This window comes from Crocodylus porosus, unplaced genomic scaffold (genome assembly GCF_001723895.1).
Source record: "Crocodylus porosus isolate Cpor-Errol unplaced genomic scaffold, CroPor_comp1, whole genome shotgun sequence".
In the NCBI taxonomy this organism is placed as follows: Eukaryota; Metazoa; Chordata; order Crocodylia; family Crocodylidae; genus Crocodylus; species Crocodylus porosus.
In genome coordinates, this window is record NW_017728918.1 from 76,572,644 (window position 1) to 76,590,228 (window position 17,585).

The window sequence follows — 17,585 nt, forward strand, 5'->3', positions numbered from 1 at the left end:
TCTGATGGGAGATGTTCACATAGGCTTTTGACCTCCACAGTCACCTGCTTCTAAGATAGTTGTCAAGACGGCTACGAGCAGATATGCAATAGGCCTGTTGTCACATCTTCTCTTCTGGTTTTAAAGTGGGGTGGGGTAGAATCAGCTTCCTCATAGCACGCCAGCCAACAGTTGGCTCCCAGAAGGATAACACATTCCCCAACTCAAGTCCTGACTCATTAAAATACAGGTTCAAGGAAGCATCTACAAACAAGCCTTGATAAACAGTATAATTTTGTTATTTTGTCTTTTAATTGTACTCAGAAATATAATCAAAGAAATGCTATAACAGAACTTTTGGATTACCCCTCATTCAAGAATATCTCCATGGGCACTTCTATTATTGACTATCTCAAAGAATTAGGCATGTCTATATGTCAAAGAAGTCCTTGCATACTGCTAGTGCATACTTATGAAAAATCACCTAGGCCTCTATGCTCTACACAGGCATCTACCATTTTACATGAACAGAGGCCCATGTAATCAAAAAGCTCACTATCATAGTTCTAATGACTAAGATGTGGAGAGGCAGATACATTTATTTCAACAGTGTTTAAAATTAACAGTACAAACACGAGCAGGCTTATTTTTCTGGAACTCCATACTCCATTACAGTAATGTAAAAAGTCAAGAGCAAAGGTCCTTCCAAGGCTAACAGCTCATACAACTACCAGCAATAAAGCACACCAGGTGTTGTAGCCAACAATACAGAATAGAATAATGGAATAATGGACCACGTCTGTATTCTAATCACTTAGTGAAAAATCAGTGTATGTTAATTTTTGGAGACTACTAGATCCATTAAACTGAACTGTTACTTTATCACATATCAAAGTTGCTCATCTAATACGTACTGAAAGTAGACTCACACTGTAAATTCTTTGGGGCATATTCTCTCTCATATCTCTTGATAAGCACCTACCGTATTTAGGCTTTGTTCCTGATTGAGACATTCAAGTACTACCACAACGCAAATAAGAACTAAATCTATAAGCAAGTCAGATAATCTAAAACTAAGCTAATTTGACTTTGTCAAGCACATACAAACCATCTAAAAGTTGCTTAATATCTGAAAAAATATTTTCATGCTCAAATAACTTGAAAAGAAAGAGAGTTTTACCAAACCTTTTTTTTGGGGGGGAGGAGGAAGTTGTAGATTTCAGGAGGATATGGAACAGCAGAAACCAAAGCCCAAAAACCGGAGAAACACTTGAAAAAAGGGGCTTATTATGAAAGCATCAGCATTGCCTGAATTGCAACGATAACATCACTACCATAGTGCAATACCACAGACTGTACAAACAGGACTGAAAAAATGATAAAATATTATCAGGCATTAACACACCTCCATCAGCTTAGAATTTATTACAGCATGTTTCAGTAGTGTTCTTTCAATTTAATCTGCTTCAATGATCCAAAATAAACTACATGTTCAAATGTTTACTGTAAAAACTATAACAGAATAATGTGTGTGTAGGAAGAAGTGTTTGAAAACCAACAATAGCAGTACGGGTTTTATTAAGTGATTTTAGAACTTGCTTATTTCTGCACAAGTATTTTTACACACAAGTCTGTTGCACATTACCATAAATGACACTGTTTGTTGTGATATATCTCCATCAAAACCTCTGGAAAATTCTGGCATAATAATGTAAGAGATAGACTGATATGCTTTAAAATTTGGACTTTTGTGCATTTTTAAAAGGACTTTCATTGTGGCAATTGAGTTGTTTGGATTTAAAAAGGGGAACATGAGTTTCCTGCCAGTTTCTGGGCCGTTGAGATATTGATACCTAGCAGATTCTGACACTATTTGAGAGCAGGATTTTTTCCAAGTTCCAGTATCCTGTGGATGCAAAAATAGAACTGGGAGGCAGGCAGGAGGTATAATGTTCTGAAGCACAGGCCCCAACCATTAAAACACTATGGGTTGCAAACATGTTGCAAAAATTTAGAAGACCCTAAAAATCACAGAAGTGCTGAAAAATAGTGAGAGAGTATGTACAGATGTACAGACATTACACTTAGATAGGCCTTACTGGGGTTATGTACTGATCTGTACACACATTCACAGAGGTTAAATAAGGTAAAAAATGGCTGGCCTCAGAAGGTGCGCTAATTTAGATCAAGAATGAGTTAGTTCAATCTAATAAATGTCTGTACATGTTTGGAGTGCAGCCCCAAGGCTGAGAAAGCCAAGCAACACATGCCCCAGCCCCAGGGCTGTAATTTTCCTCCCTCTGCCCTTGCCCCACAACTAAGATATTTTTTAGTTCCTTGCCTCCCCACCCTCCCCCAAAATATAGTGCCTGTCTTTGAAAAAGGGAAGAGGATTCGGGAATTATAGGCTGGTCACTTTGATCTCAATACTTGAAAAAACTATGGAACATATAATCAAAAAACTGTTTCAAAGCATTTAAAGGAGAAAAAAAGTTATCAGGAGTAGCCAACTTGGATTCATCAAGAACAAGTCATACCTAATTAATCTGACTTGTTTCTAGGACAAACTGATGGGCTCTATGGATGGGGAGAGATCAGTTGCTGTGATACATTTCAGCTTTAGCAAAGCTTTTGGTACTGTCTCCCATTAAATTCTCATGAGTAAACTAAGGAAACACAGTTTAGATACCTACAAGGTGGATATATAGATGATTGGAACATTGTGCTCAAAGCATAATCATTAATGACTTTGTCTAACTGGAAGGAGGCATCAACTGGAATTCCCCAGGGTCAGTCCTGGATTCATTACTGTTCAGTATCTGCATTAATGATTTGAAGAATAGATTGAGTAAATGCTTAGCAAATTTGCAGAAGACATCAGTGTGGGTACCTGGGATTTGGATTCAGAATTACCTTGATAAACTGGAGAAGTGGTCTGAAATTAACTGAATGAAATTCAGCAAGAACATGTGCAGAGCCCTGCACCTAGGAGGGAACAATCAACACGCACAGATACAGGCTGGGGAATGACTGGCTAGACTGTAATACTGTAGAAAAGGATTTGGTGGATACAGTGGACCACAAGCTGAATACGAGTCAACAGTGTGCTCCTGTTGTAAAAAAAAAAAAAAAGCACCAAAAGCACCCTGGGCTGTATTAAAAAGAGCACTGCTTACAAATCAAGGGAATTAGACTATTGTTTCTGCTTGCAGGGGACTGAACAAAGAATAATAGTCTTAAATTGAAGAAAGGGAAAATTAGGGTGGATAATTAGGAAAACCCTCTATGAGGGTAGTTAAGCACTGGAACAGATCACCTGAAAAGGTTGTGAAATCTCCATCCTTTAAAGTTTTTAAGGGCAGGTTAGACAAACACTAGTCAGGAATGGTTTAAAAAGGGTGATCCTTTCTTGAGTGAGGGGTTAGACTAGATGACTCCTGAAGTCCTTTCTAGCCCCACTTTTCTATTCTACTGCAAGTAGTTGGGGCACCATATATAAAAATATTTTTCTTGAAATGCTTTAAAATCTGAAGGCAGGGTTAAATTTAAAGGACCTTTCTAGTGGCATATATAAACCTCTTAATAACATGTGCAAGAATGGCAGGGTTAATGTTAGCAAAGTTTGAAAATGTTGTGACAATTACAGCTGTATTCCCACTAGATCACTTAAAATAGCCACCTAAAATTTGACATAAGTGGTCAACTATTAAAAAAAATGGTGTGTCAATAATTTGTATCAATGCATAATTATATCTAGAGATAGGGGGTAGTGAGCCTTTTGTTCATGTTCTCCCTCTTAGAAATCTAAGAAACAGTAACCTACACATTTTATGAAAAGTTCTCAATATATGTTGCTTGTATGTTGCTTCTGCAAGTAATCCAGTTAATTACAGGACTAGATTTATTGGCATATCCCCTGTGTGACATAAAATCAAAGTCAGGCTGAAACTGTGACATGCCTTTGAAAAATATTCTAAATTTAAGGGCATCTTAATTAAGTTAGAAAGGGGTGAATAGGATGGAGGAAAACTGAGGAGTTGGCAGAACTGTTTTCTTCTTTAAAAAACTGTCTTAATTCTAAGGTACCACAGCAAAAACTTCAGAGTGCTGTGAGAGATGATCCAAGTTATCTGCAGCATAGAGCAGCTGCCATACCAGGACACTAAAAAGGTTAGGACTCTTCAGTTTAGAAAGCAGAAACAGAGGGGAGATATGAGAGAGGTCTATAAAATCATGAAGAGTGTGGACCAGAATGTTAAAACTAGGGGGCACCTGCAGAAAATTAACTGGTGACAGGTTTAAACTAACAAGCGAAGGTATTTTTATGCAACACAGTTAACTTGTGGAATTCATTGCCACAAAAGGTGGTAGAGGCAGATAACCTAGACAAGTTAAAAAAGGAACTATATAAATTCATGGGTGATAGATCTATGAATGGCTATTGAACAGAATGGTTGGAGATGTTTCCTTTGGCATCTCTAAACCGATCATGGTGGATGCCAGGGAGGGTAATGAATAGGGGATACTTCATGCTATAGAGATAGAGCTCAGTTCAGTGTTCTTCCCCTATAGGAGTTGTTTTCAACTTTTTTTTTTAAATAAAAGAAAGAGCTAAGTTTTTCACGTTCCTGAACTGTAGACTTTAAGAACAAGGCCAAAAATTATGAGCCTTGGCAATACTGCATACCTAGCATGGCCAAAAAAGGCTCTGCCACCCTAACTCTAACTGTAGTTATATTTATAAATGTAGATGCTTTACAAACTGAACTCTGCCTTTCTGAACATATGGTTTACATATCCCAAGGTGGTGGTTGCTCATGGCAAGCCTACTAAGACTCCTTTAAACAGGGAAGTGGATAAAGCAGCAAGAAATTCCTCTGCTGGTTATAATTAAGCTCCTGCTAGTCAGAAGGTATATTTTCCACACACAGTTCAGGGTAGAGACCATAGCTGACAAAAAAATCTTCAGGAGTTTATCTCAGCTGGTTAGGGGCAACTTGTGAAATTGCTATGAATATCCTATACTGGAGTTGAAAATAACGTCTTTGGAGATTTTAAAATATGAAGATTTTAAATATAGCACCAATATATGAAAAGGTTTCAGCAGAGATACTGAGGTTAGTAATAACCCCTCTTCTGCTAAGGACAGAAATGGTGAACCCTAAGTTAACTGTAACGGTATGCTACATGTGTTTTAAAAGTATTAAAACACTGAGAAAGAACAAATGCCTATCATCTTTGTTTTGCCAAAAGACAAACTAAAAATAGAATTAAAACTGGAATATACAATCCTAAAATACAGACACATGGAAAAGGCAAACTAACATCCAGTTAAAGAACAGTATTAGGTTTTTGTTCCTTAGAAGGGTATATCTACATGGTGAAAAACAAGTATATGTCTAATTCAGGATGGCTAACCTAAGTTCATTACTTTGTTAAAAAAGTAGTAAAGACAAGAAAACTGGGGTTTCAGTTCAAGTTGTAGATCAAATTCAAGGCTACATGGGTATGCCTGTAGTTGAACTTGAACTGCTAACCAAAATAATAATCATAATAATTATAATTATGTTTATTGTTGTTGTTACTATCGCTGTTCATATTGGTGTTGTTATTATTACCACTACGACTAACGATGATGAAAATAGTAGTGGTAGTAGTAGTGATGATTAATTATGCTTATAAATCCTACCCTATCCAGAATTCAATCCCTATTACCTCACATTCACAATTTTATCCAACCTTAGTAAAGAACAACCATTTCTCAGGACTTAGGAAGATTATCTATATTGTTCAGTAATAAAAGATTCTAATCAGTTTAACTTGATATGCAAGGCTATTTTGACCTTCAAATCCCTTCTCAAGACTGATTTGTTTCTACTTTAAATACAATGCCTATAAAAAAAAAAAAAAAAAGAGGGGAGGGGGAGGCGGGAGAGAGGAATCCATGTGCTCAGTCCTGCAGAGTAGCAAGTGCTCTTGCCTGACTCAGCAAAGCACTTAGGGCTGCACCAGGAGTTTTCCAGTTGGTGTGAATGGAAGCAATATCAAGCACTACAGCATGCGCAACCAGTGTTCAGTGCTGTGTGCCACGTAAGTTCTTTTAAACAGCCAAAAGGAAGTGAGAAAAATTTAAAAACAGAACAGTATACCTGACAGGAAGGCTCTAGGTTGTATAGCCCATGAAACTATTTATAACCTTACTTGTTTGTTTTTTTGTTTTTTGTTAAAACTGATAATTTCAAACCAGTAGCACTAGGGCTGATCAATTAAAAAAAAATCCAGGAACATTTTCTAAATTGTTTCTGCCTCACAGGGTTTTAAATGAACTGATTTTTATTTTTTCCACTAATATTTTCTCATAAAAATGTAGTACTATTTCTGATATTTGTGATTCAAAGTTTTATTAAAAACCAACACATAAAGACTAAAAAAAATTGGGGAGAAAATAGATGCCTTGCTGCCAACTGTATAAACTCAAATTATGGGAATATAAATTAATTTGATTTGATTTGCCCATATATTTTACTACCTCTATATTTTAATCCTTTGGTCTAAAAAAATGAAAAGTCTTAAAGGGATGCTAGAGACTGCTGAAAATGTATTCAGTTATGTAGCCAAAGAAGGGATGAAGAGTCCACTATATGTACCAAGAAGAGGAGCACAGAATAGAGAAGGATACTACTTTAGCCAAAAACAGCATAACATTGGTATGACAGCCCGCCTTGATAGCTATTCCTTGTCATCACAAGGTTGGAACAGAATCTGAGCTCTCTGGAGTACTTGAATTTTATAAGCTGTCCTATGAGGCATACCAAGAAAAGCAAATATAAAAAAGAAAATGGGAAAGAAAACAGTTGTGTATAAGACCTCTTTCCAGTGGTATTTTTGGTGTAAAAGAGCAACACCAACTAGCTAGGCATCAGAGGTTCTGTAAAGTAGCCTCAAACAAAAAACTCCTTTAAACAATGAATAGGAAAATCCATTCAATCTTATCAAGGTATTCCCAAAAATGACTGATAAAACAGCCCATCTCTAAAATAACAAAGATATACTTCATATTAGACATCGTTCGGGTATTACCGGCAACTTTTGCTTTTAACTAATTCTATTGAGCATGGAGACTATCTTCTCTTCTCCATTCCAAACTTCCATGTCACTAAAAAATTACCATATTTACTCTCATAACACATGCAGCTTTTCTGTTAAAAATCAACCAACATTGGGGTGTGAATTTTAATTAGGGAAACTGATTTTTCCTTACTGGAACAGAAACAAAGCAGAACAGAGCAAACTGGCATTAGGAGTCATGGATACCAAGATGGTGGCTGCTTCTCTCCCTGCAGCTGCAAAGAGCACTCTCTTTTTAATTAAAGACCCACTGAGCTGGCTGAGGGTGAATGAATTGCTACATACAGTCTGTAGGATCTTGATGAGGCTTGCCGTGTGGCAACAACACTATTATTTATGGGAACTTCTATAAAGTACTATTTATAAGTTACAGTGAAGTAATAACTGTCTTGCTGCTGTCCTTCCAAAGTCTGGGGCTTATCCTTATTGCTGTCCTGCTGTACCAGACTGTTTTTCTTGGGAGGCCACACTTCGAGGACACTGTGTGTATACCCCACAGTCCTCCATGATTATGGGAACCCCCTTCTGCATTCCACATTCCAAGCTGTAGGTCTTATTTGCAAAGAGGGTGGGCATGTGGCATGTGAGAAAATACAATAACAGTAAGTTGATAAGAACCAAAATTGATTCTCTTTCATTTAAAGAACTTGGTTAATTTTTCCAGGCTAAGATGAACAGAACCCTATCCCTTCAAAACAGGGTGGATAAAAACCAACATTTTTTTTTCATTTAATCAGATTTTTTTATTTAATTGTATTTTTTTATTTAAAGATTTTTTAAAATAAACCTTTGTAAGGTTTCAAGAAGTTAAATGAATACAAGATAGCAAGAATGAACTTTTTGTAGAAAACAATGATTAAATTAAGGCTTCCTGACTAGTGATTTAAATTGATTCAATTTAAATCAAGTCCACCCTGCTTCAAAAGGCTGAATATGTTCAATGTCAAAATCTCTTGAATACCCTAGATTTCTGTTTTTACATAACATCTGCTAGAACTAGTCCCTATTCCACGGTGACTGGACATTTAAAAGTTCTCTGTCACATATTTTTCTCTGAAAAGTAGTAACAGCTGAGTAACCAAATATATCATGGAGGATGGGTGATTTCATATTTATTTAAATTTATTAAAACACATACATAATACTTGCACAGCATACAAAATTAAATAGTTCAACTACATCGCTAACTTAATGCCTGATGCTAAAAAACTCTTCTAAATCACATCAAACTAAGTCTTTTCTTTTACTGTGTCTCACTCCTTCAGTCCCTTAATCAAAAAAAAGATCTGATGAGAACTGATAAACTATATAAAAATGTATTACATTTTTATTCATTTCAGACTTTGGTAGACCAGTGATAGAAACCATTCACTCCAACAAAAACCCTCTTCAGATCTCTTCTGATTAAACCAACCAGATCAAGATAATCACAGTTGCAACCGCATCATATGGGAAGCCATGGATTTCTTAACTGGTATTGAGAATTTAACTATGTGCAATAGTTTTCCATACAACAGGGGTGTGTGTGTGCACATACGCACGTACACACACACACACACACACACAGTTGTTTTCTGTCCTATAAGGCATACCAATTTATAGTGTATTTAAATAAACACACAGTAAAAGGATTGTCACTTTAGAGATATTTTACACTATAAAGATGTGGTTGCAACCTCTCGGCCTATAAAGTCAGAGGAAGTGCTTTGCCGCTGCTATTGTGGAAAGGGCATCTGGAATCAATGAGAGGACTAATAATAACTTTCTAATTATAAAGCAACATATGGTTGGTAAACTACTGTGAATAAATTAACTAATATCAAGTCTATCCTTTGCCCCTAACGGTTTCTTCTATTTATCTGCAGCACTACGATTATCATATCTCTCAGTCAACTTGCCTGTTATCCAGTCCCAAATACCAGCAGGACATGAGGTAAGGTGGACAAACGCATCAGTCATGGCAGAACAAATTCAAGCATGGATTTAAGTACCATCCTCGTTGTGGAGGTTATATGCGACAAGCAGGAAGTTTTACTAGTGATGTCTTTTCTTAAGCCAACCGAATGGCTTGGAGAGATGCTAGACAGGCTTTCAGACACAAAATTTTTCAAGCCTGGCTTGTGGAAGTGATGTCTTTTCTTTCCTAATGGCCTTATAGACAATTTAATCAAAAAAGAAGACTGAATAAAACCCCAGGGTATGTTGCACAAAGACCTGAGGGTAGATGCAGACTGCATATCCAAGCACAACTAAAAACAGAAACATTTCAGAGCCACCTTCTCAGGAAACTTGAAGTTATTTTCTTGTAAATGCCTGCTTCCCACCTTATGTATACTAGGGGTGTCAAACATCTGGCCCACAGGGCTCCTAGTGGTAGCTGTAAGCACAATATGGCAACACTGAGTTAGCATACGCTCAGAAAAACTACCGAGTGGACAATTACTGCTTGTGCAAGAGCAACAGATTTGAAACAACAGCCTCTAACCGAAACCAACATAGAAGGCAGGAACTATAGAAACCTGATACAATATAAACAACAGAGGCTGAAGAACTATTAGCAGAGGTCATAGAACATTGTAGCAATGAACCCCAGAACATCCTTGGAGCCTGAGAACTCACTCTGATGTCAAGGCTATGTAAGCACATTCTAGTTATCTGTTTACTTATGTATTCAATACATTCAGTACCCTGAGTAGAATGAGTGTCTATGCCTGTACTGTAAGTCTCCTTCACCCAGTACCTAAAGTAAATTTTTGGGCAACACTGGTGGGCCTAGGAATTCAGGGGTGGGGCCTTCCCCAAAATTCAAGGGCCTCACTGGGAACAGCTTTTGGTGGAAAGCTGTGCTGACAGTGCTGCCACCACTTGCCCTGGTGCCCCTCAAACAGATATTACTGGTCTTTGCCTGTCACTGTGAGGTCCATATCCAGGTTGCAAGGAGCCCCTTGATGAGATCTGACCCAGGGACTGGTGAGTTTGACAACTCTGATATATACAAATCATATATTGTTTTGGAACTTCCCTGTTTTCGAGGTGGCAGGGCTAAGAAATAAACTTTAGAGTTTTTTGTTTTAGATAAACCTAAATTGATGGAATTGAAATTTGCATGCACATGCACATACACACACAAATAGGATTACATCTGGACTTCAAGTCCTTTTTCTTTCTCGTTTTTTTTGTTTTTTTTTTAAAGCAGCTGCTTTAAACAAAGCACTTTCGGTTCTCTTTAGCTGCCTTTACGAACAGCCTAAAGCTGTCTTTACAAACAGTCTATTTGTAAAATGGTGCTCACTAGTAACATATTTGGGGCCATACACTGCAAAGAGAGAAAGATATTCCCAAACAGGGAGATAAAATAGATATCAGAAGGCAGGAAACTTGCATACTCAACAACTTTTTTCCAAATTTTCAGAAAGTAAGATTTTGCACATCTTCCCTAGAAAATCAATTTTATTCTTTATGGAGTATCTATTGTGTTAGAGTTAAAGGATTCTCTTCATGTAATACATCTTCTTAGTGACGGAGTTTACATTAGGCACAAAACATCCCCTACTAACACTGTTCCTAGCATCTAGTAATATAGACAGTGGAGCTAATTTTCTGTCATTCAGGAAGAACTGTAGGCTTGCTAAACTTTTATCATCATCACCTCTGAAACACAGTAAAAATCACTGTTAGAACTGATGGTTTATTAGATCAAAGCCACCATCAACAATGTCAACCCTGCCTGGTCGTGTTAACAGGAAAATGTTTTACGAGTTCTACCACTGGGCATCAATTTAACTTTCAGCACCAGCTATGCTGTAAAACCGTGAACGTAATTTATTTGGTGACCTGCGTGTGTGGGAAGCAATATCTAGGCGAAACTTCTCACAGTCTGACAAAATGCTTTGATTTGCACCATTCAGATGATTGAACAAAGAGAGTTTAAGCAATCACCAACAATAGCTTTTATCTCCAAATGTGCTAACAATTTATTACTATATGAGTGCAACCTATTGCTTTAGAACCAGGTTTGATAAAAGAGAAGTGATTGGGTAAATATTACATTTTCAACTTTTACACATCTTATCCATTAGGTTTAAATATTGGACAAGCTTCATATTTAAGATAAACACTGTTTTTAGCCAAATCCACCATATGACATTCAAACTGCCTCCATGGTACTCATGGCAACTTTTTTTTTTTTTCTTATACATAGCTTAAAATACATGTTCATTATCAATTAGGTGAAGTACAAAAAGTAGCCAATCAAAACTCCTCAAGCTATTATCATTTTTTTCTTTTACATAGCGCTTAATGCACTTTTGAAATGTTTCCCAGTTTCGGTCTGCCTTCAGTAACTAATGACAGATGAACCTCCTGGGGCATGGCAAGAGTGATTTAATTGTTCCTAAAACACCCCTTCTATACCAGGGTCTAAGTCTACCTCTTTAGTGATGGAGGTTCAATAGCTTCCTCTGGTAGCCAGTTCTAATCCTTAGGTGCTCTTGTTGCTAGGCAGAATTTCCTAACATTTAATCTATCCTTTGCCTGATTTGCTTGACATTTCTGTAGGCTAAATAATCTTGCATACATTTCTTTATCCTCCCAAAAAAGAGGCCTTCCCCAGACAGACAATCTTTTATTAGGGGCTTTTCTTTAAAATTCTGTACTTCTTGCAGCATATGGTTTTCTAAATATTATAGTTCTAGAATTCTGGTTTTCTTAAAATACTTGATCAGCCTAACTCATCATTTCTGGAGAAAAGTGCTGGTCAAAACATTTCCATACAAAAGCACTACATGGCAGCTACCAGCATAACCCAACATGTTACTCAGTAGCCTAGTCAGCTTCCAATGTCCCTTTTTGTACTCACCATCTTCAATACTTACCATGCTTCATTTGTGTGTCAGAGGCAGTGTCTACAGGAGCGGCAGACTGAGAAGTTGTTACTGTACAGTCATTTAGTATTTGGTTAAGCACAGGCATAAACTGTGACGACAACACTACTGAATAGTAGCAATGAGCTAAAAACAACCATGCACTGATGGGATTGTGCAGTCGTTTAGTACTTGGTTAGCCAAGTACCTGCCAGTATTTCACTATATCAAACTACAAAGCAAATTTTGTATTGCCTAGGTGCATCTACACAAGAAGCTACGGTGCAGTAACTGGTGTTACTGCACAGTCTCATCGCCACATGGTTATTTTAGATGATACTGTGCAGTAGCTGGTTACTACTGTGCAGTAGTGTCTCCATCATGGTTCATGCCCAGCAACACTATGACACCGTAGCTTGATGCTACTGCACCCTAGCATGTAGATGTCCCCAGATGCTACAACATTTCATTTGTAGTTTGATACAGTGAAATAAGGCAGCTCTTCTAAAACAATTCCATCTACTATTTAAAAGACAAAAACTCTTCATTACACAGCTGCTAAACAAGATTTAAAAGATCTTGCAAGGCATCCAGAGTTAAATGTTTAAGCTGTTTTTCTTATCTTCTTCAAAATTTGAAAATAGAAAATCCCTTGGGTGGAATGTCAAAGAAAGACTGCCATCCCCTCTAGGGTTAACAGATGCTTTTGTAAGATTTTAGGCCAGCTTAACCTTTGTTCACAATAGGGCTAGTTATTGGTTTTATTTTTACTGTCTTTAACTCAGGTAAAAAAAAAAAAAAAAAAAATCAATATGAAGCGAGACAAAGGGCTCTAGAGGCCCTGGCTACACCAGCTTTGGCTTGGCTCATGCACAATCCTACAACATGCTGAGCCTGGGAAGGATTAGCCTGCTTGTGTTGAGTAAACCGATGATACTCAATAAACAGTTTCTGTTGTAAACCCCTTAGGACGTGCAAAGCCACACTAGTTGGCATTAGACCAGATAAGCTGCCGAACCAGCTGTAATCTCATTTAGACCTGAGCTGATCCTCCTGTCCTTTCATTCCACAGGATCAAAGCAAACCACTGAGGAGGCAGCTGTATTATAAGAGAACTGCTTGCTAGATGCGGCAAACATTTCATAAATTCCTCTCCTTGAAGCAAGTCTGCACATAATCTACCCAGAGCCAGGACAATCAATGGATTTCTGAATTCATTAGTCTTATTATTACAGGATAACTGTTTTCTCTTCATAGAGGGGTGGTTGTTGCAAGCCAGCTTGCAAAACAGCTCTTAATGCTGACCATTTCTTTCTGGTAATGCCTTTGCATTTTTGCTGTGCCACAGCATGAAAATGATTTAAATCACTTCTACACAGTATGTTTTTTCTAAAGACTTGGAATAAACCAATTGACATATATTCAAGTAGGAAGCATTGAAATATACTAAATTCTTCCAGCCATAATTACTGCCTACCTGCTCATATGCTTCCATGCATCAGTATACTGACCAAATATTTTCTGGGCTCAATGACAGCAAATCATAATACTGGAAGCAGAGATTATATCACTGTACTAGCATCGTAACACACAAACTAAAATTACTGTTGTAAAAGCAGGTGCTAAAGAAGAAACAGATTTCTACCTGCTTTGTGCTGCATGTGTTGTCTAGAATTAAAAATAAGAATTATTTTGATTAACAAGGCATCGGACACAAAAGCAACAGGTACTTTTAATTTCTCATCTTCTTAAACAAAAACTTAAACAATAGTTCACAGTATGTTGGGGAAGTGACACATTTGGTTTGTTGTTTAGTGTTTGCTCTTTGCAAGCTTTAACTAAAATTCCTTAAAGTTTAGAACCTCATGCTCTTTAAAGGAGACTGAAAGCATAATTCGAAAAATGTGACAGATGATAAATTTCACCACAGTGCAACGCTGTCTAACAAACATACGCAACACAAGGAAAAGGGAATATAATTTCTCATTCATGTCAGATTAGGGGACAATTATCAGACAGAACTGGGAATGGAGCCTTTGATTTACTGAGCAAAACCTTTAAATATTTAGAACTAGATTCTTGTATAGTTCCTTTGTATTGTATCGTCAGCATGAACAGGCTCTGAACACACATATTATGGCCTAAGAAGAGCTAAGCAGCCAAGCAGAAGTTTTACGTCAGATTCAGATAGTATACGGACTCTTCTTTCCCATGGTATACAGGGAAAAGGGATGATGGTCAGGGATAAAGGAAATAAACAAGGTGGCACTATTCTACAGTAAGAATGGTGGATTTTGTCCCTTGGGGTTATTTACAGTCAGTTAGAATTAATGTCGCCGTCACGCTGCTCCAACCCAGCAGAAGCAAACTTGTACCGCACAGAACAGCAGCAGGATTAGCAAACAGCAGAACTGAATTCTGCGTCCATTTTGCATGCACACCCTAACCTACACTGTGCAGGTCAATTAAACCTGTTTTTTTTTCTATCTGAGTATTTCAGTAACTGTTCCTATACTCTGAAAGTCCTGAAAACCTGTGTTTGCACTAGTGAACAATGAACAGTTACAATAGATATTTTGTACAAAGTTATTTTTGAAACTAAAGTGCAGTTTTTTCTCAAGTAGGTCATGAAAGTTAGTAAAGGTGAGCAAAGAGGTTTATACACTTATACCCTATGGATGTGAAGGAGAAAACAGTCATACATTTCTTTCTCAATCACTTATAAACCATCTGATGCATTAGTTAATGATTTCCCTCTCTCCAATTCATTCTTCAGACATAAAGGGGTCCCATTTAACATAATCACTTAATAACAGCAAAGTGATGGGTATCAGAACCCTAATTCTTCTAATATTTGCAAAATCCAGCTCTTTGTAATAATAATAACACCATGATAGCAAACTGTAAAACTGTGTAATTATACTTTAATTGTATTGTGAGGCATGCATTAATCACAAAGTTTAAGTACCAAGGATGGAATTATAATAATTCTGTAAAACAAATTTAAGCTAGCTAAGTAGGTCAGAACCACTAGCATGCAACAGGAGACCTCTGGGAATTTATCAGTTAATGGCTATTTATGTGCAAATGAGTGCCCTCCAACCCTCCAAAATCCTGTGTAGCTGAAGGGTATTTCTGTTAACCAGGAGCACGCTTAACTGCTGAGGCATAAATTAAACCATTTATTGGAATGATTTTAATTCTTCCCCCTATCACTCCCTCCACCCTCACAAGCTGAACAATTTACAGTATTAATTTACATGGAGATAGGACTGCTGAAGAGTTTTCAGAAATTACCCTGTTTAAAAAAGGGGAGGGAGAAACTTCAGTAAAAGATACTAAGCAATTGTATACTTAATCTTCACATCCTCTGAAGGGTGGCATGAGTCGTTAAAAAAAGAAATCACAAGTTCAGTATCAGAGCAATACCGTGGAAACCCTTTTATAATGAACTCTAAAGAAATGAAATTCTGTTTTATGTACTCATGTTCTAATCTTACACAAGACAAGGAAGCTAAAGGGGGACTGAATGAACATGTCTTCTGTCATAATGCTCATACTGTACACATATCAAAGGTTTTTCCTTAAAGAAGGAAAACCAAACCATGTAACACTTCTTTTTTGGCTGCAGGAAAAAATAAAATAATTTTTGGGTTGACTTAAAAAAAGAAACTAGTTATTTCTAATGTCTAAGGAAGACAGATGCCTTTAAAAAAAAGAATCAGAGTCAATTTAGTAAATATTTCACTGTGATATAAAATATAGATGATTTATATTCAGTATAAATAACTGTTTTTTTATAATCATGTCAACAGTAATCTAGTACAGCAAGGAGATGTAAGAGGGGTAGCTACAGATACACTCTTAAGCCTTTTTTCTATTTTATTTTATTTTTGGTGGCAACATCTTGAAATAAAACATAGTACAACTTTGATTATCCTATCATCAATTAACCAGATCTCCCTGTTATCCAAAACAGGGTCATGTTACTCCAATGCCTAATAATTACATTGAAAAAATCCCTTGGTTATCTAAATATATTCACTGTCCTATGACATTTGGATAATCATGGCTGTGCTACAGTTAATTATTTGTGTGAAATGAGATCAAAGTGCTTCATTTCCTGCCTCTCCGACCCACAGTCTTCTACCTAAATATAAACATACAAAACAAGCAAACCCTTGCATGAGATTATAAGGACTAGTGCAGTGGGAGGTGGTACAACCTCTATGAATGCATACACAGTAAAGTCACAATATATTTTTTTAAAGATATCTACAGTGCTTTACATTTTCAAAACCACTGCTATGTATTGCAGGTCAAGAAAGCAAAGGGAAATCAGGTATTTGTTAAGGGCAAGCAAGCAAATATTTGATCTTACTCTTTTTGCTGATTTTTACCTGGAATAAGAACACAGAAACAATGAGCGAACCCCAATGGCCCAGCAACCATACTATTATTCTCTTCCCTGGACCTTCAACCTCTCCCCAGCTCCCAATTACATATATTCAAGGCAGTGATGAACATTACTGCTGAGTGCCTAATGACTGCCATAGCTGCCTTTGTAGTACTGCATTACAACATGCAATATTAAAAAGTTCTCTCTCTCAACCCAAATGTCTAGGCACACTCCCCAAAGTGAATAATAATCTACTGATTGTCAAAATCATGACATTATTAAATGAGTAAAAAATTATCTGACAAGAAATTAACTTCCATAATTTCAAAAGAATTAGTGACATCCATATTATCAGACTATCTGACTTGTTCATAATTACCTCTCCATTCCCCATAATGATGAGCTTTAACCTTGATTAGGCTTGCACCTTCCTGATAGTGGTAGGGTCTCAGCATTGGCCCAAGGCTTTAATTAACGTTGATAAGAAATAAACAAGGCCCTGTGATTGTGAAAAGCGTAGAGTACTTCTTATCCTGGTACTGAGCTAAACTAAACATCAATGATTTTCCTTCATACTTTGTCCCCTTCATAACAAAAAGAACCACATAACATGCCAATTATGCAAGTAAACACTGTTGGAGATACCTTCCTTCTTTTGCTTTATCTTTTGTGAAGACATAACTATCTTCCTTCGCTTTATTAGAGACAACAAAAGCAAAATAACTCACATACACAAGGTATCAGCAATTAGCATTACAGTCTAGGTCTACAAGTAGCAACATGCCAGTGTCCCGATTATGGTAAGTAGCTGTTGCTATTGTAGGGTGTATCATCTGAATACACTGTAGAAGAAATATTCCCAGAAAAAAATGTTTCTGGTAAGAGACTGTTGCTCTTAACAGCTATTGCTGCAATCCATTGTTGACTGTATGTTGACTTGCTTCCAGCAAGGTTACACCACAGGATGACACGTGTATGCTATCTGTGCCAGCGTTCTTAAAAAAAAAAAAGTGGGGTGGCATAAAATGGTATTTTAAAAGCAGTTTCCTATAACTGCTCCAAAACCCATACATAAAAACATATATAAACACAGAAAACTTAAAAGCGCACTTCAAAAATATCTGTTTTATTGTAGTCTTTAAGAGGAGGCTAGACAAACACCTTGCCGGGGTCGTTTGAACCCAGTACTCTTTCCTGCCATGGCAGGGGGTCAGACT

The 17,585-nt window shown here is 37.0% G+C and overlaps 1 protein-coding gene and 1 long non-coding RNA gene across 4 annotated transcripts in view; one reads left to right on the plus strand and one right to left on the minus strand.

Annotated features, from left to right (window-relative positions):
• MMS22L (MMS22 like, DNA repair protein) overlaps positions 1-17,585 on the minus strand; it is a 149,098-nt gene that overhangs the window by 45,852 nt on the left and 85,661 nt on the right. The window lies entirely within an intron of this gene.
• LOC109311883 lies at positions 8,454-14,680 on the plus strand. The gene is made up of 3 exons (XR_002101646.1): positions 8,454-8,581; positions 8,973-9,040; positions 13,042-14,680. It is a non-coding gene; the product is annotated as an uncharacterized LOC109311883 (long non-coding RNA).